The sequence below is a fragment of the Sciurus carolinensis genome, chromosome 1 (genome assembly GCF_902686445.1).
Source record: "Sciurus carolinensis chromosome 1, mSciCar1.2, whole genome shotgun sequence".
NCBI lineage: Eukaryota > Metazoa > Chordata > Mammalia > Rodentia > Sciuridae > Sciurus > Sciurus carolinensis.
In genome coordinates this window covers 83877610-83902715 of record NC_062213.1, presented here as the reverse complement: position 1 = coordinate 83902715, position 25106 = coordinate 83877610, and the positions used below count along the sequence as shown (strand labels likewise).

The 25106-nt window shown below is 34.2% G+C and overlaps 1 protein-coding gene across 1 annotated transcript in view; it reads left to right on the top strand.

Moving 5' to 3' along the window:
- Window positions 1–25106, top strand: part of Sntg1 (syntrophin gamma 1) — an 863431-nt gene that overhangs the window by 186291 nt on the left and 652034 nt on the right.

The window sequence follows — 25106 nt, the reverse complement described above, 5'->3', positions numbered from 1 at the left end:
TTGTGCATCTGTTCTTTGTTTTCTGTATCTTCATGTCTCTGGTAACAACCATTATACTATTTTGTTTCCAGCTAGCAGTGAATGGATATATAAATAGGATCATGAAGAATTTGTCTTTCTGTGTCTGACTTATTTCACTCAGCATAATCAAAATGTCTTCCAGTTCCACCCATGTTGTCCCAAAAGACAGGATTTCTTTTTTTAAAGAATAACTAATATTCTATGGCTTGATTTTGTAGATCATCTGTGTATATACATATTGCCGCTATGTTCTTATTGAGTATGTTTCACTTAAGGTAATGTGTCTATCTGTTTGAAGTTACTCTGGCTGATGGTATCCCTCAATAATGGTTGAAGGGAAGTCAAGCTGTAGGCAATCCATTAGCAGGATAACAAACCAACAACTGACTTCCTTTTTAAATTAAAATTGTTTCTGCTATTTGAGTCTCTGGAAGTCTCTCTTAAAATTTAATTAAAATGCAAAGTTCAACTTTAATAAAATACACAGTATTATAGGACTTCTACTTAGTGTCAAAGAGCAATAACAAAACATAAAATGTCACCTAGGAACTCCTAGTCTAAAAGAAAAATTAAGCAAATGGAAAACCTCAATGACTTTTCTATCTCCCTTTCCTACTCTGAAGAAAATATCACAAAATGGTTTCTTTTATTGTGACACTCAGTGAAATTTTAATTGGCAAATAGCTTGCATGAGTTAGTTGTTCTATGTCCTTTAAACTTCAATGACAGAGACCCTGCGGACCTAGCTCAGCACTGTCCCTGGCATGGGAACAGGCAGGCACTTCAATAATGCTTGGGAATCTACGTCAGTGAAGAGAAACATAAGGACATAAACAAGATGCCGACTGAAGTCCATGAGCATGTTATAATAAATCTAAATGATTAGTACTTGGTAGTATTATGAAACATCCTACCAAAATCTCTGTGACAACTATGGAAATGCTTTTCAGATCTCCTACTTAAGGAGCATAATTAATGTAAGGCCCCATCTGCTGTGGTCTGGATCCCAAAGGCTACTCCCAGGCATTGACTAAGTGTTGAAGGAGTGTTAGTGGGAAGATTCAGCTCTGGAAAACATGGGATTTTTCTCAGAGCTGACTTTGGTTTGAGGATTCCCTGAAATCATTGATGAACTTCTTCAACTCACATGGTTATTCAGGACACTTGCACCCTATCTTCATTCTCTTCTTCACTGGCTTAAAGGTCTTCCAGCTATCTTGGGCCTCCTCTTCATTTTCTCACACAGGTATTTTCCTGGGGTCATATATGGGTAGACAGTCCACTTAAGTAATAGTCCACATAAGTAAGAGACTTGCAAATCTCTACCACCCTTTATATAGTTCTTCCCAAACTTTAATATTATACAAAAACCTGGAATTCTCATTAAAAGATCAGTAGTTTTGGGATAAAGCCTGCCATCATATATTTTTTCAATAACAATTTTGCTGAGCTATAGTTGACATAGTAGAAAATGCACTCTTTAAACTTTACAATTCTGTGTTTTTAGAACATTCACTTTTCCACAATCATCAGCTTTGTCTAATGTTAGAAAATATTTATCAAACAAGTCATGTTTTTAATATTTTTAATATCAAGGTGGCAATGGTGTGGAAGCCTTACCAGTAACTGGGCAAAGAACAGCAGTTCACTCTTGAGGGGGTTTCTGTGAGGTCAGTGAAGTAATAACCAAAGTTCCACATGGATCTGACTTCATGGCAGGAGTAGAACTTCAGTTTTGCCTGAGATCCTTTCATTTAAACTTCACTGAGAGGTAGGTGAATGAAGAAGAAGATGATACACAAGAAGCCTAGGGAAGTTCGTTTATAGGAGGTGAAATGGATTGAGTCATGAAGAATGAGAAGAAATCTCCAGGATTTGATTATAAACCCCTGGAACTGTTATGATGTTGTGTTAGCTTTTCGTCACTGCAAACAAAATATCTGACAGGAACAAATTAGAGAAGGAAAGATTTATTTGGGCATATGGTTGCAGAAGTTTTGGTCTATGATCTGAGGGCTCTGTTGTGGAGCTGAGGTGAGGCAGCACCTCACAGTAGAAGCTCATGGTGGAGGAGAGCTTTGCACATCATGGCAGCCAGGCAGCAGATATAGAGAGACAGAGTAAGGTCCAGGACAAGATATAGTCCCCAGGAGAATGTCTCCAGTGACATACTTCCTCTAGCCATAACCCATCTGGCTATAGTTTCCACAACCTCACAGTAGTCCATTTACCTAATCATCGATTAAACCACTGATGTGGTCAGAACCCTTATGATCCAATCACTTCCCAAAGCCTCACCTCTGAATGCTATTGCACTGGGGACCCAGTTTTCAACACATGAGCTTTTTGGAAATATTTCAGATCTAAAATAAAACAGACGTGAAAGAATATATTCCCTCAAAGAATCTATCAGATATTTAACACAATTCTGGAGAAAAGTGTAGAAGTGCTGATGAAGAAGTAGACAGTGAACAAATCTTGGAAAACCTGTGCCATGTTTAAGGGTTTGGACTTTTACCTGAGGGTGGCAGAGGGCCATCAAACAAAGTGGAGCTGCAGGGAGGTATGATTAGTAGCCATCGTAGAACAGCCACATCATTTCAGAATGATTATAAGCGGACCAATCAGAGGGGTTTTCATTAATCAATCAATAATTGTTAAGGCTCCAAATAGTTCATTTACACTTAGGTAGAAAAGTTAGAAGAAAAGCAGATAAAAAATGAATATAATTTTGTGAGGATTAAGATGAAAGATGTAGGAGAAATAAAAACCTTAAATAAAATTCAAGATTATAGCTTGCATGTCTTAGGAGGATAATGTATATTTTACTTTGGAGAGGATCAAGGAAAAGAAACACTTTCTGGGTATGTGCTTTATTTTAATTTATTTATATATTTTATATGGAGTCAAAGTTTAGTGAAAGAGATGGTTTGAATATACTTATTTCCAAGTCTTGTCTAGATGTTTGCTGAAATCACGAGTGGGTTTGATATTGCAGAGGTGGTAAAATAGGAGATAAACAACACAGCAGCACTGAAGTCACATCAACATCTAAGCAGGATCAGAGACAGAAAAGTGTATAAGGGAAATTTAAAATGAAAGATTAGTGAACTAGGGAAAATGATCATGGAACTGAACCGTCAGATTAGGTTAGAGGAAAAAAAGGGGTTAAGAGGAGGGATTACTCGGTATAAATGTTGCATAGAACTTTAGTAATGTAAGAACTGAAAGCTTTTTCATGGATATGATCGGAAGAAGTCATTGTGGACAGAGATGAAGTTGGTTCACAAATCAGGGATTAGGTAAAAAATGGTTTTAACCTACGGCAGCGAAGTAAAGTAAATGCACACATACAAAGTTCCATGTTGTGTGATAACAAGCAACTACGGAGACTGAAGCAGGAGAACCCAACTTCTAGGAAAACCTCAGAAACTTAGAGAGACCCTCAGCTACTTAGAAAGATCCTGCCTAAAAAAACAAAAGATAATAAAAAGATTCAGCTCAGTGGTAAAGTATACCTGAGTTCAATCCCCAGTGTCTACCCACAAACAAAAGAAAAAGAAAAACCAGAAGATGATCTGATATGATGTAGTTGGATATAAGTTTTTTTTTTTCTTGTTGGTTTTATTTATTTCTATCAGGTGTCTTTAAATAAAGGTAAAGAAAAAGCAGAAAAATCTCTGAATGGAGATTTATATCACATATTTTGTTTTTTAGTATCTTTCCTCTGTTGGTCAGTTTTTCTTAATTGGTACTATTTTTCAATCTCTACAAAATTAGCATGAGCTTATCTCAGACTTGTGATGATAAAAAGGTATAATATATGTAAGTTATTTTAAAATGTAAAAATTAATATAGCACAGCAAATTGTTATTATAATTACAATTACCTAAATTGAAGTAATAATTCCATGCATGACAGGCATTATTTTTAAGCAGTCAAACAAGTTGTTCATTTAATTCTAAGAACACAGATTTTTTTTTATTTAATGCTAAGAACAGAGATAAACAGTTAAGAAACAGTTTTATTTTCTAAATAGGATTTTGATCATAAAAACGGTGGTGACTCAGACATCTATGAACAGCACACAAGTCAAGAAAAATGTGGAACATTTTACCTCTTACTAAATGAACCTCAACATTCTCTTTGGGAGTTATCAATTTTAAAATTGTGCAAAAAAAAAAAAAAAAATGTACCCACAGTGTTTAAACTGTAAAATCGATACCTCGTTTCTATGTGACAAAGATACAACAAAAACCATATAAAATGATGTACAGAACAGAAATGCAAAGGTGGTCACGGTGACTAAAAGTCAGGTGAAGGAGAGGCAGTCAGGGGCATGTGATGTTTTTAAAGCAGGAAGCCCTGGTGAGACCCAGTGGTTTCCCCTGGAAGTCAACACTGAAGTCTCTGATAAGAAGGGGAAAACACTAAATCTCTAATAGCAACCAAATTAACAGTTGCTCCAGTGAAATTTCCAGGACTGATGCTAAGGTAGTTCTCAGAAAAAACTGTTCTTCTTGACAGCATGGTCAGCATGTGCCTGGACCTGATGCCAGCAAAGTGAAACCGCCACTCTTTATTCAGGTTTCCAAAGGAGTCCCTCAGGCACAGCTCCAGATGGGGGTGCATAGGCATTTTTTAATGACAAAAACAAGATTAAAAAAACCCAGTAAAGTAAGTGTTAAACATGGAAATTTCACTGTAATTTCTTTTATCATTTTAAATCTTAACACTGAAATATAATTTAATTGTGCTTCCTCTCCAAAATCAGATGACTGGAAATGAACAGAACCCAACTGTCTATGTCAATACACATTTTTACTGACAACACCTCTAAAATATTGAATCTGAGGGTTAGATTAAATGGAACAGAAAAAGTAACAATCATGAAAGATTTCAGCAAAGTTTTAAAATTTTAATAGTTCAGGTTTGTTCCATTGAATATTTTTACCAATGTGTAATTCTGGAAATCATTGAGCTTCTGCAAAACAGAAGAAATTTATAGAATAGAGGAGGTGAGTACAATTGTGAAGGAGGTGATGTGGGGATTTGTCATTGTAGATATTAAGACCTCAATGATTCCAGCCTTAAATAAAGGCTTTCCCTGAGTTTCTAAAATCCTTGTTGAAATCTTACTAAAAACTGAATTATAAATGACATGTTTCTAGTGAATAAATAGTTTGTATTTCTCTATATATATTATTTCTCACTGTGAAAAATCACAAAATATGTACAGAAATACAGCAAGGCATGATATCATTTATGAACTAGAATATAAGATGTTTATTTTTATATGGAAATTTTTCTTTCCAAATATAAAGCCAACTTTAAGTTTTTTTGTTTTTGTTTTTTAGTAGAACAGTACATGAGGAATGGAAGAATGTTTGGCAAGATGGTCCACAAATGTTATGAATAGCTCATATTGACTTTTATGCCAGGGCCTATAACTGTATTCAAGTAGCCATTCAGGCTATAAATGAATGAAAAAATTCTCCATGTACTTAGGTAGAATATGAAAGAAATAATAGTAGTGCTGCTAAAAAGAGTGGCAAGCAAATCACTTCTGTAAAATATGAAATAAGGAATTCTTACTGGAACTTACCTGAATTATTTATATAATATTCAACTAAAATTACATATAGAGATAATTATAAATTTGCTATATTGCATGTTGAAGAATTATTTTCTGCTAGGACCTAATAGCCTTAGATGGATCTGGCATTATGGAAATTTAAAGAGCAAAACTTTCTGATTGTCTTTAGTGAAATGTGTGCCATACTCACAAAATTTCTTCTTTCTAGGACTTTTTAGTTCCAAACAGAAACTATGACTTAATGAGTTGGAATACCCTTTCTTTCCTCAGCTGATTGTGAAGCCAGGGAGAGTTAGAAATAGAGTGTATATTTGCACATACTTTTCAGAATATAAGGAAAACAATACATTTGTTAATTCTGATTGAAATAAAAAATATTAGAATTTGTACTTGTCATAATTTTTGCAGTTAGCAGAGTCAAAAGAAATTTTATGAAAGATGTTTGTTATTAAATATACTGTCTGAGGTTCAGACTTTTATAAGCCTCAGTTTTTTTTTTCAATTATTATACTTGGCATACTTAAACTTGTATACAACTTTTTGGATGTGAATATTTGGAAATTTGTAAATATTTACTTTTGCTGTATGAAAAGATACTGGATTCTTTTTTTTTTCCTACTTCTCCAACAATTATTGTCATTAACACCACAGGAGTAAGAATTTCAGATTAAAATAGAGCTTTTATACCAAGCAAATGGGATGCAGGTAGGTTGACTTTCATTATCTGCCAATAATGTTTATTAAATGGTTTCAGCCTCTTTCTGATGATGAGGTCAGAATATTACTCCTGGTCAAAAAGAGGCCATCTGCCCAACGAATTTACATCAGATCATTTAGTGAACAAAATATTCTTCCCATAAGTATTGCATTTCAAGAGTGAGTACTATAATCCTATGTGATACCCTGAGAAAGTGTGGGATTTAGACTTAGATAAGCTCATTTATCATGAAATCTACTTAATATATGATAATGCACAAGTTCTTATTTATAGTTATACAATTTGGGGAAGGCATTAACATTAACACGAATATACACATTTACATTCCTAAACCATGCACTAGGTTTTGGAACTTCTGTGGAACAAAAGTTCATTTCACACAGGATTCATGATCTAACAATGTATGTGGGTATGTACTATAGCTTGACATAAAATAGTGTACAAATCACCCTAGTGTTCTTCAAGGAATGCACAGTGTACCATTTACCTGTGGAATGAGGGGCCACAACCTTCTGAGGTTATAGAAGGTGCTCTGGGACTGGAGACATGTTATACTGAGTTAAAACGTATAAAAGTAATATGTCTCTAATGGTAGAATTTCAGACTCTGTTACCTTCATAGGGGAGATGTTTAGGAACAGGTAGATTCCTATTCTAAATGATATTCTTCACTATATGAGTAGATTTTTCTTCTGCTGTTCTTTGAGAATTTAAGTATTTTTCTTATTTTCTAAATGAAACCCAGACACTCTTTAAATTTTAAATACTGTTTTTTCTTAAACACACACACACACACACACACACACACAAAATATAACACAGGAAACAAAATTGCTAAATAACTCAGATCATTGGTTGAAGGGAGAATCTTTGAAAATGACACAAACTGTAAATACCTGCCAATTTTCTTAAGTAAGGATAAGTTGTTTTTTTTTTCTTTTAACAACCTTGATGATTAGTCTTGATTTTTTTTCCAAAAAGTTGTAGCTGTTTGCATTTACAATATAATATTTCCATTTTGGGGGTTGTTAAGTACAATGATACTTAGGTTCTTAAAAAGCAATCTGAATACATTTTCATGGATTTCTTCTTTTATTTTTATTTAGCTTTTAATTTTTTACAGACTGAATTTTGATTCATTGTACACAAATGGGGTACATAATTTCGTTCCTATGGTTGTACACAGTGAAGATTCATACCATCATGTAATCATACATGTACATAGGGCAATTATGTCTGTCTCATTCCACCATTTTTTCATACCCCCTTCCCTCTCATTTTCTTCTACATATTCTAAAGTTCCCCTATTATTCTCCCATTCCTCACCCCCACCCCCATTATATATCATCCTCCACTTATCAGGGAAAACATTCGACCCTTGGTTTTTTGGGTTTGGCTTATTTCACTTAGCATGATATTATTCAATTCCATCCATTTATTTGCAAATGCCATAATATTATTCTTCTTTATGACTGAATAGTATTCCATAGCATATATATATCAGAGTTTCTTTATCCATTCATCTGTTGAAGGGCATCTAGGTTGGTTCCACAATCTAGCTATTGTGAACTGAGCTGCTAGAAACATTGATGTGGTTGTGTTACTGTAGTTTGCTGATTTTAGGTCCTTTGGGTATAAACCGAGGAGTGGGATAACTGGGTCAAAAGGTGGGTCCATTCCAAGTTTTCTTAGGATTCTCTACACTACTTTCCAGAGTGGCTGTACCAATTTGCAATTCCACCAGCAATGTAAACGTGTGCCTTTTTCCCCACATCCACAACAACATCTATTATTGTTTGTGTTCTTGATAAAAGCCATTCTAATTGAAGTAAGATGAAATCTTAGAGTTGTTTTAATTTGCATTTCTCTAACTTATTTTCTTATTTTATTTTGATAATGTTTTGCTGCTGTGACTAAAGGACCTAACCAGCATAATTGTATGGGGAGGAAATGTTTACTTAAGGGCTTATGGTTTCAGTGGTCTTAGTCCATAGAAGGCTGGCTTCATTCCTCAGGGGTCCAGGTGAGGCAGGATATCATGGTGGAAGAGTGTGGCAAAGGGAAGCAGCTCACATGGTGATCAGAAAGCAGAGATAGAGAAACTCCTCTGGACAGATACAAATATATACCCCATAGTCACACCCCCAATTAATCACTTCTTCCAGCCATACTCCATTTGCTTCCAGTTACCACTCAGTTAATCCCATCAGAGATCAATCCACTGATTAGGTTAAGGCTATAGCTTAGTCGTTTCTCCTTCAAACCTTCTTGCATTGTCTTACATGTAAGCTTTGGGGGGACATCACATCTAAACCATAACAGACAACATCTTTGCTTGACAATTCACCTCAGTTATATAAATATTCATAAAATATGTAAACCCAATTCTACATTTTCCTATGGTTATTTAAACAAATTATGTATGTTTCTAAAATATTACACTGTGTAATCACAATAACAAGTTATTGCTCAAACAAATGTGGAGACAAACACGGCTGATTATTTCTGGGCATCTAAATGAAAGTTTTGTGACTGACAGGAGCCAAAGTGCATAAGTTTTTTGTAAACTCCTGACAGAAAGCACTCAGGACTCCAAAGGTGGCTTTCAATAAAATTAGGCAACTTTAAAACTTAAAATTTTACTATGTGAAAATAATGTTATTAATGTCCATTGAAATAAATTTCCTTAGATGAATTGTACATTTTCATCTTCTAAATATTGTCAACATATATTATTTATTTATTTTTACATGATAGAAGAATGTATTTTGACATATGCATACATGGAGTACGACTTCTCATTATTCTGTTTGAACATGATGTAGAATAACATTGGTCATGTAATCATACAGGCACATAGGATAGTAATGTCCAATTCATTCCATTCCCCTTTTCTTCCCTTCATTCCACTTTGTCTAATCCACAGAACTTCTACTCTTTCCTACACCCCTTTATTGTCAGTTAGCCTCTGAATATCAGAGAAAATATCTGGCCTTTGTTTTTTGGGATTGATTTATTTCAATTAGTATGATATTCTCCAGTTCCATCCATATTTTCAGCAAATGCCATATTTTCATTCTTCTTTATGGATGAGTAGTATTCCATATACACCACATATTCTTTATACACCACATATTTGTTTTCTATTCATCTGTTGAAGGGCACCTAGGTTGGTTCCATAGTTTAGCTAATGTGAATTGAGCTGCTATAAACATTGATGGGACTGTGTCATTATAGTATGCTGATTTTAAGTCCTTTGGGTATAAACTGAGGAGTAAAATAACTCCTCAGTCAAATGGTGGTTCCACTCCAAGTTTTCTGAGGACTCTCTATATTGCTTTCCAGAGTAGTTGAACCAATTTGCAGTCCCAGCAGCAATGTATGGTTGTGCCTTTTCCCCCACATCCTGGCCCACATTTATTCTTACCTGTGTTCTTGATAATTGCCATTCTGATTAGAGTGAGATGACATATCAGTGTAGTTTTAATTTGCATTTCTCTAACTTCTAGAGATGGTAAACATTTTTTTATATATATTTGTTGAATGATTGTATTTCTTCTGTGAAGTATCTGGTCAGTTCCTTTGCCCATTTATTGATTGGGTTATTTAGGTTTTTGGTGATAAGTTTTTTGAGTTCTTTATGTATCTTGAATATTAATGCTCTATCTGAGGTACAGATAGCAAAGATTTTCTCCCATTCTTTAGGCTCTCTTTTTATGTTCTTGATTTTTTCCTTTGCTGTAAAGAAGTTTTTTAGTTTGATTCCATTCAATTTGTTGATTGTTGATTTTAGTTCTTGCTCTTTAGGAGTCTTGTTAAAGAAGCCAGTTCCTAAGTCAACGTGATGTTGATTTGGGCCTAATTTTTCTTGTTAGGCACAGGATCTCTGTTTTAATGCTTAAGTTCTTGATCAACTTTGAATTGAGTTTTGTGCAGTGAGAGAGAGAGGGATTTAATTTCATTTTGCTGCATATAAATTTCCAGTTTTCCCAGTACCACTTGTTGAAGAGGCTATCTATCACCATGTATTAAATTATTAAGACTACCATAAGTTGCTAAAAGAAAAGTATAATGACCAAATAAAAGGGAAAGATAGACCCACCCTACCCATATTCTTTATTAGGATTCTAGATGGAATATTTGCACCATAGAGAGCTAATTGATTTATAGATTGAGTCACATACAGAGGTTAGTTAAAGGCCAATTTTTATAACATAAAATATTTCTATATACTTCTTATTGGTTGTGTCATCTTTAACATCTCTACAATTAAGGTACACACTTTAAAGTTTAGGAGTAAGTCATCTCAAAGATTATTTTAAAAATAAAAAAGTAGAAAGTAACAGAAATATGAAATTTTTATTTTTAAATAAAGCTAATGTAACATAAATTAGGAATCATGATTTTCATAAGAATAAATCATTGTTACAAGAAACATGAAAATTTATATTTATATATGATCAACATATAGTATTGTCATCCTGTAAATAATTTCCAGTGATAAATATTTGTTTCCATGGGCACTCCCCAAAGTCATACTACAAATGGTGAGTCACTGTCCATTCCATGGATCAAATCCTAACTGCTAAGGTCATAAACAGGTAGGATTGCAGATAGTGAAGCTAGCTTCTAACAGCATTCCCAAATTCTGCCTTAGATAGTTTTCTGTCCCCAAATGAGTGGGCATTTCCTAACTCAATTGAACTCCCCTAAAGAAGCACTGAAGAAAACTACAGCATTTAAAATTTTTTTCAAAACAGCAAAACAAAAAACCAATGTACAGGGCACTATTATCTAATTGAGTTGACATACTAAGGAAAATCAGATTGCTTCAGGAGAATAAAAAGTTCCATAAAATATAGTACAGGTTATGTTGTGGTATTTCAGAGCACAGGTCTAAAAATGATATAGTAGGAAGAATAATATTTACTATTGTATGTAATAATTTCACACAGAACATGGGATGGAATTTGATATTATGTAAAGAACAGTATTGAAGGAAAATGTGAAAAAAGGATTTTCAATGCTATAAACATGATATAAAACACAAGATCCATTTCTATTGAAAGGTCTATGAAGGAAAAGAACCCACAAAACATAGACTTATGCTTAAATAAATCACCAACAAAAATGATTTGTCTTCAAATTTGTACTATAAAAATGCAGGATACATACTCAAATTCCAATTCTCCATAAGTGATGAAAATTTTAAATATAAGTATGTCTTAAACAAGTACTTGTCGTTTTTATAAAATCCAAACATAACTAGGCATCTTGTATTTTAGCCGTTAACCCTACCTGCAGGATGTAGCTTGAAAACTTCTTCTTTTAGAAAGAATTTTTTGGGAGGAAAGGATGATTCTCTGGACTCATAGAAATTATACCTCTATTATTTATATCACCCATGCCAATAAATGCATTAAATGCATATGTGTATTTTTTGTGTCTTATTCTCCCTGACATTTGCTCCTTAGTATCACTTACCAAGTAAACTATTGCACCTTCCTGGTATAGACTGAAATGTCTCTCCCTAAAACTCATATATTAAAGTACTAATGCCCAACATAACTGAATTTGGAGATGGGGTCACAGAGAATGTGAACTTAAGATTAAATGTGGTATTAGGAATGGGGATCCAATGAAATACAAATAGTATCTTTTTATAAGAGGCTTTACAGGTCTCTGTCTCTCTCTTTTGTCTTTCCATCTCATACTTCTATTTCTCTTTCTCCTTTATCTTCAAAAGAAACAATACATATAATATGAATATATATAATATATATATATTTATATGATCACAGCCTGTGTGTGTGTGTGTGTGTGTGTGTATATATATATATATATATATATATATATAGTCACATTGAGAAAGTAGCAGTTCATAAGTCATAAGCCAAAGCCAAGATGAGATCATCAGAAATCATTCCTCCTGGTACCTGATTTTGGACTTCCATCATCCAGAACTATGGAAAAATCATTTTTTGTTGTTTAAGCTACACTGCCCTTGCTATTTTGATATTAGAAACCCAAGCAGGTTGACACATTTGGCCCATTGAATTTTTAATAAAGAGAGGAAAAAAAAAAAAAAAACACAGGTGAAACTGCATTAGTAGGGTATGGTAGAGGATATAATTCAGAGTTTTAAGCAAAGTTCCCAGTAACTGGAAATTGTGAATGACAAGTAGGACATAGGGATAGCTCCACAATGAAATAATAGCAATAGCAATAAAAATAGAAAGTAAAAAAGGAAAAAGAAAAAGGAAAAAAAATTCAGTGCTTAGGAAAGACCTCACATAAGACATAAAAAAAAAATTCCTTAGAACAAAGCAATATAGTCCAAATATAAGAAACCCTATAGCAACAAATTTGAGAAGGAAGATGGATTATTTAAGAAAATTGTCATTTATCAAATTATGTTGCAAAAGAGGCAGAAAATCTGAGTAATTCAATAATATTGGGAAAAGGTCAAATATAACACACAAGTATTAACCTTTAAAGAACACATGATTAGGTCAATGTCCAAAGAATCTGAAATTGCAGAAAAGACAGTTGGCACATATGTCATGCCAGGACATTATAAAGATATAACTAAAATTAAACTTGATATAGGAATATATATATATATATATATATATATATACACATGCACATATATATGTAATCATTATAATTGTAATGTTAGTAAATTAAATGTGAAGTTACATCAGAAGAATAACATAGTTAACCAAGAAAGTCTGTTTTGAAGCATATGTAGATTATTTAACTGTTAACATGTTAAAATAGAGGCAAAAGAGTTACTATAAATCCCAAACTGGAAATCTAGTAAGATAGCATAAAATGAAGTAGTAGACCAGACCAGTTGGATCTAAGAATGCAAGTGTAAAAATCTTAATTAAAAAAGCTAATCAGTAAAATCAAAAGATTTACTAAAATAACCATGCAGTGAGGTCAAATATTTAATTCTAAGTAATCATGCATGGTTCAACTTTACATAACTTATCATAAACATCTAACAAAATTGCATTTGACATTATGCAATCATTTCTTTTAAAGACAAATTTGGAATAGATTGAGAGTACTTAGACATTATAATTATCATTTTTCTAAATGAATAACAAACATGCTATATATTAAAGTGTTCCAGATGAATTAGTTTGGAGAGTATAATGGTCATCCTTTGTTTTAGTTATCTTTCCATTGTTATGACAAAATACTTGAGATCAATCAGCTTAAAAGAGGAAAGATTTATTTTATTTCAGTTTCCAAGTTTTCTGTTCAAGGTCACTTGGCCTCACCACTTGTCTGCATCATGGTGGGGAGCATGTGAATGCTGTAGAGCAAAGCTGTTCAACTCATGGCAGGTAAGAAGTAGAGACAGAGATAGATACAGAGAGTGACAGAAAGATTGAGATTGCTTTTGTAACAAAGGCCCTTTCCCCAAATCCATTATTGAATGAATCTGTGAATGGATTAATCCATTAGTCAGGTCAGATCTCTCACGATTCAATCACATCCCTAAAGCCACACTTCTGAGCACTGTCCCCTTCAACGAAGCCTTCAACATGAGCTTCTGAAGGACATTTAACAGTAATACTCATGAAAAATTCAAACAATACCACCTTGGATAAGAGATGTGATTACTTATTTTCTTTTACATTACTGAACACCTAGAAAATCAAGAACTTTATTTTGATGATATAGATAATTTGATAATATAAATATCTAAAAAAATAGTGAAAACTATTAGATCTTTACATTAAGTAAAACAAAAGAAAGTGTGTCATTCTCACAAGTGACAAACATGCTAAAACTAGTTAAAAGGGAGGCACTCCTGGCTTTTGTGACAACATTGAAACCTGGAGGACGTTATGCTAAGTAAAATAAACAGGACACAAAAAGACAAATGCTACATAATTTCACTTATGCATAGAATCTGAAGAAACTGAACTCCTAGAAAGAGTAATAACAGTGGTTGCCAGGAGATGGGAGGAAGAAGAAATGGGGAAATGTTGGTCAAAAGGTTCAAAGTTTCAGTTCTGAGGAGAAAAGTATTTGCATATCTAATGTATAGCTGGTGTGTAGAGAGTTGTGTTAATTTGAATGTGATAATCATTAGGCAATACTTACAATCATCAAGTTACACAGCTTCAATATATACATTTTGAAGATTTGGACCTACTCTTTCTTCTAGAAGATGCAGGGTCTCTGGTCTGATTCCAAGGTCCTTGATCCATTGTGAGTTGAGTTTTGTGCAGGGTGAGAGATAGGGGTTTAGTTTCACTCTGTTACATATGGATTTCCAGTTTTCCCAGCACCATTTGTTGAAGAGGCTATCATTTCTCCATTGCATATTGTTGGCCCCTTTGTCTAGTATCAGAAAATTGTATTTATTTGGGTTTGTGTCCATGTCCTCTATTCTGCACCATTGATCTACCTTTCTATTTTGGTGCCAATACTATGAAGTTTTTGTTACTATTTCTTTGTAGTATAGTTGAAAGTCTGGTATTGCGATACCCCCTGCTTCACTCTTCCTGCTAAGGATTGCTTTAGCTGTTCTGGGTTTCTTATTCTTCCAAACGAATTTCATGATTGCTTGCTCTATTTCTGTGAGATACATCATTGGGATTTTAATCAGAATTGCACTGAATCTGTATAGCACTTTTGGTAGTATGATCATTTTGACAATATTAATTCTGCCTATCCAAGAACATGGGAGATCTTTCAATCTTCTAAGGTTTTCTTTAATTTCTTTAGTGTTCTGTAGTTCTCATTGTAGAGGTCTTTCACCTCTTTTGTTAGATTGATTCCCAAGACTGTATAGAAGGATAAGAGGGGTGGGAGAGGTGGGGGGGGGGGGAAGATAACAGAATGAATCAAAAACTATTATCCTAGGTAAATATATGATTACACAAATGGTATGCCTCCACTTCATGTACAGAGAAACAAGATATATCCCATTTGTTTACAATAAAAATGAATTTAAAAAATATACATTTTGTCAAATACACACTTTAAAATTAAAAAAAAAAATAGTCTAACATGAAAGAATAGTTATAAATACTACTGGAAATGTATTGGACCTATAACAGAAGTTTGTGTTTGAGCACTTGTGTTGGAAGTGAAATCAGTCTGTTAATATCTGATATTTTCTTATTAAACTGAGGTGGTCAGATATAATTTTGAGGAAATCCTAGTTGATTCTTCCAAGGGTGTGGTTTTACAAGTTGAGCAAGAAATCTTAAAGGCCTTTTCAGGAAAATTATCACAGCAAATAACAGTTAAGAAGTTATAACCCATGAGAATTGAGAGAATCAAAAGTGTGTGTGTGTGTGTGTGTGTGTGTAAATAAGAGACTTTTTTTCTCAGTTTGTAGCTTCTTTTTCACCCTCTTTGCAAAGCAAAAGTTTTAATTTTTCTTCTGTGGACTATAATTCTAAGAATTCTGCCTCTCCTTTATCTTAGATATTTACTCCTATAAAAAATTTTTTTATGGTTTTATATTTTATACTTCAGTCCATTGCCATGTAGAGAAATATTTTGCAAAGTATGAAAATTAGATCAAGACTTATTTTATTTGGTTTTATTGCCTATCAATATTCAGCTGATCAGCACTATTCATTAAAAAAAAACATCTCTTTTCCCTCCATGGGGAAGAATTTTGATACCACAGAGAATCAAGTGTCAATCATTCTAGCCCAATCTTGAGATGATGTAAAACAGTCATAGGGCAGCATTCAAAAACAGAATAGGTAACTGAGTCTATATAGTATGTACATGGCAGTCTTTTAATTGCTTTTATATCTTTCTATTTTATCCCTATTTCACATTACAGGAAATAGAATGCAGGTGGACAACAGTGACTTCCAATAGTTAAACTGGTCAAATTCAGAATATCAGCTTCCAGGTCCTATATTCTGAACCATTATAAACAACACCATCTAGCATTTTACACTTTGCAAGTGACTTTTTAAAAATGTAATCTTCCCATGACTCTGTGGAATAGGATTTTATTCCAAAATCACTTTTAGCATAAAATCAATCTTTCTTCCTCTCTTCTCATTGGTTCTGCCTTTTCCCCACCTCCACTCTTGGTCCTTATATTTCTTGTATTTCTGTTATACTTATTTGTCCTTTGGTTTACTTTGCCTGAAGTCGTTACAAATTAATGACTTTATATTGGAAAGAACTTTATATTCCCACAGGATGAAATTCTTAATCACATCTCCATTCTCAGTCTTTACCCATTTAATTCAAATTTGAAAAATGGTAAGAATTTTGAATGTGTAATCTCATTGTATGTAGATAGCATGCCTGTTGGATGCATGCCTATGTGAAGCTTTCTATTTAAATTGTGGTCTCTCCCTTTATCTTGTTGGTTATACAGGTTCTTATTACACCAGAAATGTTTTATTTTAAACCCCCTTTCTATGAACATTTAGTCAGAGGCTTACTGTGATTGCTGCTCCAATTTCTCTCCTGATGAAGAAGTCATATTTCAATAACTTTCTGAATTCTAATCTGTTTTTTCTGAAACTTTAAATATGACTTTAGTTGATACTCTTAGTGGAATAACCTACAAAACCATGAAAGATGGACTTATCAACTATTTTAGCTTTGTTAGATAAAATTTTATTTCCTATTGAATATAAAAGTTTATATTTCACTTACAGAAGACTGGAGCTTCTGAATATTTGCAAAGTTTTTTTTTGTTTGTTTGTTTTTTTGCTTGGAGTCATTTTCCCAGTGGAAAATTAGGCATGGAACACTATGAATGGTTATATTTAACCATTTTATCATCAAGGTTTGTATTGTAAAACAATTTTCATAAATGCTGGAACCAACATATTCTCGTCTTTCTAATTCACTCAGATGAATAAATTGTTTCTCAGTTTCACATATGCACGTAAACATTCAAATACCTCTTAGGACATTATTTCCAAAGGGTATGCAAACAACTTGGGTTTGTCATAGTATAACAAAGTTTAACCTAAGAGCAGATGTAAATTTTTATTATAACTTTTGAGTCTAACATTATATTCTAGCACATGATAAACAGGCTAAGCTTACTTATACTATAGGATCAAAGTGTGTGTGTGATTCTTTAGTATTTACAGGACCCTCTGAAAGGATAAAACAGGAAGGATTAATTCTCTTTTAAGGCCAACTCATTACATGAGTATATCATATAATTTTCTACTATTTTACAGAGAATATAAAATGTAAGGTATTTAACTCACATAGATGAAGACAGTAATGTCTTAGGGCAACCTGGCAAATGGATACAGATGGGGAGAGTAGGTCATACTGCAGTACTCATACCTCTCAGCAAAACCTTCTTCCTTGGAATTCTGTATGAATCATAAAATTTATTTATTTTAGAATAATTTTCCCCAAAATTTTAATTAGCATCATAGAATTAGTTCTCATTGAATTTATAGTGAGTATTATAATTGTTCTCCTAGGTCATGAGGTTTAGATGTTTTTTCTCTCCTGTTCTGGTAGCCCACAAGAGTGAACATTTACCAATAACTGAATTTTATCCTCTATTTTAGTATCAGGACTGAAATCAGGTTGTTTTGGTTTCTTTTCACCGTCTGATTAGTACTGGTTAGATGTATAACTAGCAAAGCTGGGGCATAAAATATGCTGTGCCTTGGTAAGAGCCAGTGAATGTGGGTACTAGTTAGAGAAGGGAAAGACCTGGCTACTCCAGAAGATTGAACACACTGCATTAAAGTTCACATTCTGCAGGAAACAACTCCTAGCTTCTTTGTGTAGCAAATTTATGATTTAAGAACTATCCATTTGAGAACTGAAGTGTGGTTCAATGGTAATGCACTTGCCTAGCATAGGAGGCCTTGGATCCAAACCCCAGCACAGCAAAACAACAACAACAACAAAACCAACTTATCCAACTGCTAATACAGAGTAAGACTGCATATCCACAACTTTGTATGATTAGTTGATCAAGTTAGGATTTCCTACTTCTCATTTGAGGTGTTTGAACCACTGGGAGTCCAATTCACTCTGACCTAAAACATAGAAACCTGCTTCAGTGACACCAGAAATTAATACAATTCCAGGAAACAAGTGTCTATTTCTTTGGGGTTTTAGAAATTACATCAATATATTATTTCAAGTATACTTAGGAAATGATAATACATGAGTAAAGATTTATTGCGTCGAATGCTATACTCAGTGTTTTAATATATTTTCTATGCATAGATTCATATAATCAATACAATATCAGAATGAGGTAGATAATATCATTATTTGCACCCTGTTTATAATGAAGTAGAAGCAAAAAGGAATTCAGTTATTTACTCATATCCACACAGCTAATGAATTATTAAAGTGTGAATGCTAGAAGTTGACTGAGGTACTCTGATCCTCCTCCTGTTCACATTTGGTCTCCAGAGAACCCTGGGAGGCTTGAATGAAAAATCAAAAGTCAGTGATTTAAAAACAAATGTTGCTTTCTTTCATTTTTTTCTTTTCAGTTCAAAAAATTGATATTCAGTTTTAAATTTTACTGTTGCTTGTACTTCAAATGACAAAATATATCAACTTTATATTATCATTCTAAGCATCAAAAATAGGTTAATATTAAAACTATGCTCATTTTGTTTTTAGATCAATTAACAAAAATTAATCTCTTTAAATTAAAAGATTTGGAGGAGGAACAATGCAATCTAGAACTGTGTGTTGAATTAGAGATTTCTGTGTTCTGCCTGAGTAACAGAATTCAACCTCTAGTTGGCTCATGAAAATAGTGTTGTGTATAATGACTCACAGAAACTAATGAAAGGTTAAACTCTCAAACTGCTGAGAGTGGAAGCACACAGCTGAGTCTCAGAAAAATGAATGGAAAAAAACGAACCTTCCAGAAGTCATTTTTCATTCCTGATTCCTGATTTTCTTTCTGAATTGGCTTTTCCACGCCCCCCCTTCACTGATTTTTTTCTACTTGTTGTAAAAATATAGCTAGTGAAAGTATCCAATTTTATATTTTCTCACTGCCACCACACAGAGAAGACTGATTCTCTTTTTTCTGCTGCAATTTGAAAAATTTCAGGAAGGCTCTCAGTTTGACATTGCTGGGGAATGTCCTCCCTGGATTAATCAAGTTTTGTCAGACACCCTGTTGTGCTCAGAGGAGCCCTAGAGATGAGGCTGGCTCCCAGGGATCCTATTGGTGAGTGGGATGGCATGGGACATATTAGACCTGAGGAAAGCTTTGTAGTAATCCAATAAGAAAGAATGTCATGCCATGGCAAGAACATGGAATTTAAGAGCTAAAGAAATAGTGATTCAAATCCCTGTTCCACTAATTACTACATGAGTGACTTTATCAATTTACTTACTGAATCCCCTTCACATTTATTGATTCATCATAAATGTTGTAAAATAAATTAACATGTGAACACATACTAATAGCTGCCACTTGGATAAATAGCCCTAATTTTTTTTTTAAATCAAAGCCCTTGAATCAAATCAGTTCATAAAACAAGCTTATGATGTGAGTACAGATAATATCTCCCATTCAGATAAGAAACTGAGGCATGGGGAAGTTAAACAAACTGCATAAAAATCCAACTCCAATAAGTTTAGCAGCTAGAATATTTGTATGCTCAAAAATACTGATCTTTTAATAATATGAGCTAAAAATTTAATATTATTAAAAACATGCTTGGATAGGATACATATTATATACTTCTACAAATAGGATTCAGAATTCCTATGATTATGAAAATACTCTTCTTTCTTCATTAACAATTACTCATCGTCACTCTTGTGGATGATCAGTACTTTGCCTTGAGAGACACAATAGCAAGGAGCATGGACTCTGCATCCATACTACTGGGTTCAGGTTGTGGCTTTGCCATATACCAAATGTGAAGCCTTGGACATGCTGCTCAGAATTGGGTGTTGTGCTTTACTTTCTTGTCAAAAAGTAATTGTATCAGTACCTACCTTTCAGGGTTATTTTGAGGGAAAACAAATTTATCAGTACTTGCAAGTATTTGAATGAGTCTGACCCTTAGTAAATTCTCAGGAAAGAACTGCCACCACTGTTCCTTATGGTATCATTATTGACACCACTACTACTGTGACCATGATAATTACCATCACCACTACCATTACCACCACTGGTATGTCTACTACACCACTGATGCAGTATGATTTAATGTTGTTTATTCAAGATTATTATATTTTGAGCTCATATTATTAAAGGATCAATATTTTTGAGCATGTAAATATTCTGGCTGCCAAATTTATTAGATTAGAACTTTTGTTTAATTTTTCCATGGCACAGTTTCTCATCTGAAAGTGGGATATTAATGACTACCATACCACTACTTCTACCACTACTAACACTACTCAGATCATTACAACTACCATCACCACTATTGCCATTACCCCTGCCACTACTAGTACCATCTCCACTACTGACACCATTGCTACTAACATCACCATGGTCCTACCATGATTACTACCACTACCACAACTGTTCGTACTGTGACTATCACTACCACTACTAGTACTACTATTATCACTGCATCTATCATTGCTATTACCACTTACTCTACCACCTTATAGCAATAGTTGCAGCAACTATTACCACCACCATCACCACTAATTAAGGAATTCTCTTCAGAACCCACTCTATTAATCACCATTTCATGTCCATATTTTTAATTTTTCTTCCCTGCATTTCCTTTCATCTACAAGTTGCATATCAATGTCTTAGACTGTACTAAACTGATAAAGAATTGGTGTTGACTACATTAGAGGAACAAAAATGTAGTCAGGAATGTGTGCAGCTGACAACTGGCTGTACATACAGGGCAGCTGGTTGTGACTATGGAAACAGTGCGGAGGATTTGACCACCAGGAAATACTGAGATGCTCTTTTGTTCCCCATTATGTCATTTTCTTTCTGCCTGCATTCCATGAATCCATCAGACTACTAGATAATGAGAGGAAAATATTTACATGTTAGGCTTATTGTTATGTAAGAATATTAGAATGTCTTCCAGTTCTTTTGTCAAAGAACACACATTTACAGCAAGCATAAAAATAGCCTTCTAGTACTATTATTTTTCATTTGAATATAATAGCATTTTATTAGAGTAAAAATGCATTATCCTGGGTATTTGAAGCCCAATGCTTCTAACTTGAATGTCAATTATTGCTTTTGTGAACTTAGATTACAAACTCTGAGTCTTGTTCTACTTATTTATACAATGAAATATTTTATCTGTATAGTTCTAAGGCCCCCTGAAGTTCTGATGTTCAAAGTTCTTCATATGTTAATACCCAGAAACCAAATACCATCTACAATATGTAGCTTTGCTTTTCAGCCCATACAAAATATTTTACATACGAAAAGAGATAAGAATTACCTGATAGTTATTATGTTTATGTGCTTCAGAGAGTAATGAGGCTCTTAGGTAGGCGAGAGGAATAACATGATACAACCAAATTAAATGACATAAATTATTTACTTGTATTGTGAAGAGTTTGTTTGAACAATTATAAGTTGAAAAACAAGTAATGTGAATGTACAAATTTGTCCAGAATTTAAATTGAGACATTATGACTAGACCAAAAAAAAAAAAAAAGAATTAATTTTAAATCATGAAAGTAATGCAGTGTTTGAGCTTAGAATTAAATAGGAGAAGAGAACAAATGTAATAAGGTAAGAATGTGTATCTTAAATCTAAATGTTAAGTTCAAGGAACTTAACATTTAAGTTAAGCCTTAAATGGAAGCCTGGTAATAATTATGCATTTAGGTGGTCAAAATCTTGAAATAGGGACTAAGCCTCAGTGAAGTCGTTAGGAAGGCTGATATGTCTATGTTGGCTTCACCTCCATGATAACATGGAGCTTTCAGTGCATATTGCCCTTCCTTAGGGATGCTCTATTGTTATGCATTGGATATGAGGCATATCCAAAAATTTCCTGTGTTAATGCTGGAGTGTTCAGAAGTGAAATGTTTGGATTGTGAGAGCTGTAACCTAATCAGCCCATCCTAGTTTGAATAAAATACCTGGGTGGTAACTGTAGGCAAGTATAGAATGACTGGAGAAGGTGGGTCAAGAGCAATGTGTTCTGGAAGGTTTCATCTTTCCTGTGGACTCTCCCCCTTTCTCTCTCTGCTTCCTGTCTTCCCTGTGTAGAGAAGTGCTTCATCACTACACCCTTCTGCCATGATGTTCTGCCTCATCTTGGGCCTAGGGCAATGGAATAATCCTATTATGCACTAAACCTCTGAAACTGTGAGTCAAAATAAACTTTTCCTCCTCTAAGTTGTTGTTGCTGGGTATTTTGGTCATAGCAATGAAAATCTGACTTACTCATCTGCCACTCAGACACACACCCCTGCAGATTTTGTCCATGCAGATGTAGGCAAGTGTTTCCAAATCTCTTTAACTCATGCTTCTTTTAGAGAATTGTAAAATATTCAAGATACCTTGCTAATGTGCATCCTACATACCCTTGATTTTTACTCATTTTGCAAATGAAATAGTAAGATGGGTAAACATTTTCTGGTTTTTCTCCAGACAGAAATTTCAGTATGCCTGCACATTTGGAGAAGGGTAGGGATGGAAGAGGTAAAGAAAGAGGAGTTAAAGCAGGTCTGTAAGGTCAGGTGAATAGTTGGATGTGCAGAGAGCCAGACTGGGCCCTGCAGGAGTAGATGCAAACACTTTGTAACAGTGCTAAGCTGTCTGTACTTCATCCTCAAGACAACCAGCAGAGCTTGAAGGCTTTTGAGAAAAGGATGGGTGACTCTTTAGATTTATATTTTAGAGAGATCATTTGGGCTACAATGTCAAGAACTAAATAAGGTGGGGTTTTTGGATGAAACTCACGATAAATGCTGACAGTGTTGACAGTCAAGGGCACAGTGGTCTGGGTCGGGGGTGGGGGGTGGAGGGGGGCTTTGTTAATGGTGACAAAAAGATGCTTTTGAAAGAATTGCTGTCAAGTTGAGGTAGAAGTAGTAAAGAGAATAAATTCCAGAGAGATATATCAGGTAAAATATAATATCAGGAAAATATAATATCAGTAAAATATAATATCAGGAAAATATAAGTTCTCAGGAAATTGAATAGTACAAGATCCCTCATGAAGAATGGATAGAGAATAGAGTCTGTATTATTTGTTTAAAACATGGGGATAGCTGTGCATTGATTTAAACAGATATTTATTATCTATTATATACCAAACAGAAATATTGATGAATACATGGGGCTTATAACTTCCAGAATTGCAAAAATGGAAAAGCTAAATGGAAGCATGTAGCAAGATAGGGTCATCAATATTGCATGTAAAAGTTAGGTCACTAGTGAAAACCTTAGATGCATTTGGATGGTAGCTTCATCCTCTAAGAAGTCATGTGACTCTTTAAATCCTGACTTGCCATTTTTTTTTATTTTTTTATTTTTTTACGTTTACATAGGGTAATGATGTTTATTTTATTTTTCCCCTCCCCCCCACCCCTCCCACCCCTCCAACCCCTCCCACCCCTCCCACCCCTCTTTTCCCTCTACACAGTCCTTCTTTCCTTCATTCTTACCGCTCTCCTTAGCCTAACTCTAAACCTAACCCTAAACCTAATGCTAGCCCGTCCCACCCCCCATTATATGTCCTCATCCGCTTATCAGCGAGATCATTCGTCCTTTAGTTTTTTGAGATTGGCTTATCTCACTTAGCATGATATTCTCCAATTTCGACCATTTGCCTACAAATGCCATAATTTTATCATTCTTCATTGCGGAGTAATATTCCATTGTATAAATATGCCACAGTTTCTTTATCCATTCATCAACTGAAGGGCATCTAGGTTGGTTCCACAATCTGGCTATGGTGAATTGAGCAGCAATGAACATTGATGTGGCTGTATCTCTGTAGTATGCTGATTTTAAGTCCTTTGGGTATAGGCCAAGGAGTGGGATAGCTGGGTCAAATGGTGTTTCCATTCCAAGCTTTCTGAGGAATCTCCACACTGCTTTCCAGAGTGGCTGCACTAATTTGCAACCCCACCAGCAATGTATGAGTGTTCCTTTTTCACCACATCCTCGCCAACACCTATTGTTGCTTGTATTCTTGATAATCGCCATTCTAATTGGGGTGAGATGAAATCTTAGGGTAGTTTTGATTTGCATTTCCCTTATTACTAGGGATGTTGAACATTTTTTCATATATCTGGTGATTACTTGTACATCTTCTTCTGTGAAGTGTCTGTTCATTTCCTTAGCCCATTTGTTGATTGGATTATTTGTATTCTTCGTGTAGAGTTTTTTGAGTTCTTTATAGATTCTGGAAATTAGCGCTCTATCTGAGGTATGGTTGGCAAAGATATTCTCCCACTCTGTAGGCTCTCTCTTCACATTTCTGATAGTTTCCTTTGCTGAGAGAAAGCTTTTTAGTTTGAATCTATCCCAGTTGTTGATTCTTGCTTTTATTTCTTGTGCTATGGGAGTCCTGTTAAGGAAATCTGATCCTAAGCCAACAAGTTGAAGATTTGGACCTACTTTTTCTTCTATAAGATGCAGGGTCTCTGGTCTGATTCCGAGGTCCTTGATCCATTTTGAGTTGAGTTTTGTGTAGGGTGAGAGATAGGGGTTTAATTTCATTCTATTGCATATAGTTTTCCAGTTTTCCCAGCACCATTTGTTGAAGAGGCTATCTTTTCTCCATTGCATATTGTTGGAACCTTTGTCTAGTATGAGAAAATTGTATTTATTTGGGTTTGTGTC